Raw genomic sequence first — 1,403 nt, forward strand, 5'->3', positions numbered from 1 at the left:
AGGTTGATTTCCAGAACTGGGGCAAGAACAGAAGATAAGCCTTGAACATCTTGTCATGCCAGAAAGCACATGGATGTTCTCAAAGAATGATGGGCCCATACAGAAAGGACACAGATTGAAGGGGCTCTCACTGGCCAAACTGGGGCCAAAGTGCGCTTTAAATAATGATGGGAATGGAGTATAACTCACTAATACAGGAATCCATAAGTCTATACGGATATAAAAAACAATTAAAGTTGATGAGGCATGGGATATTTACCTAGTTTCAAAGTACCTCCCGAGGGACTTCCCTGGTGGTCCAGTGGGTAAGACTCCTTGCTCCCAATGCAGGAGGCCCAGGTTCGATCCCTGGCCGGGGAACTAGATCCCTCATGCATGCTGCAACTAAGAGTCTACATGCCGCAACTAAAAGATCCCGCATGCTGCAATGAAGATCCCGTGTGCCGCAACTAAGACCCAGTGCAGCCTAAATAAATAAATAAATAAATAAAGTACCTCCCCATAAAATACCTATTAATCACAAAGGAGGAAAAGACTAACTTTATAGTGGTGAAACCTGGTAGACACCACCTTAATCATGGGATCAAAGTGCACATCATTAGTATAGAAACAAATCACAATGGTGAACCCCTTGGCGGGGTGCAAGAAGAACACAGTGTCACTGCTGTGATGTTTCTGCCAGAGATGCATCACCTGAATCTGACCATGAGGAAACCTTAGACAGACATTCTACAAAGTCTGTGATCTTCAAAAGTGTCAAGGTCATAAAAGTCCAGGAGAGACTGAGGAGCTCTTCTAGCCTGCAGGAGACAAACAGACATCCGTGCACGCGAGAGTGATTCTGAGCTGGTCCTTCTGTGATAAGGACGCTACTGCGATGATTGGCAAACCCTGGAGAGAGTCTGGGGATTCCATGGAGGCTATGAATCTGTGTCAGCTTCCCGGTGTTGGTGGTTGCATTGTGGTGAGGTAGGAAAGTGTCTCTGTTTATAGAAAAACACAGGAAAGTACGGCAAAATGATGAGGATCAGGGCATCTTATTCTCAAAGAGTTCAAGAAAAAAAGAGGTGTTTTGTTTTTTTTTTTGGTACCGCCCTTGCAATTTTTCTGTCACTTTGTGATTGTTTCAAAATTTTAAAATGATAAGAAATAAACTATAGAAAAGTTAAATGGTAGATAAACAAAATGTGGTATATACAAACAATGGAATATTATTTAGCCTTTAAAAGGAAGGAAATTCTGTCACATGCGACAACATGGATGAACTTTGAGGACATTATGCTAAGTGAAATAAGTCAGCCACAAAAGGACAAATACCATCTGATTCTATTTATATGAGATACTAGAATAGCCAAACTCATAGAGACAGAAAATATTAATAGAACAATGGTTGCCAAGGGCTG

General features: G+C 41.7%; 1 non-coding gene across 1 annotated transcript; it reads left to right on the forward strand.

The window, feature by feature from the left end:
- Positions 1-287: 287 nt before the first annotated feature.
- Positions 288-360, forward strand: TRNAW-CCA (transfer RNA tryptophan (anticodon CCA)). Its single transcript has one exon. It is a non-coding gene; the product is annotated as a tRNA-Trp (tRNA).
- Positions 361-1,403: the final 1,043 nt, after the last annotated feature.

The sequence above is a fragment of the Eschrichtius robustus genome, chromosome 1 (assembly GCF_028021215.1).
Source record: "Eschrichtius robustus isolate mEscRob2 chromosome 1, mEscRob2.pri, whole genome shotgun sequence".
NCBI classification, from domain to species: Eukaryota; Metazoa; Chordata; class Mammalia; order Artiodactyla; family Eschrichtiidae; genus Eschrichtius; species Eschrichtius robustus.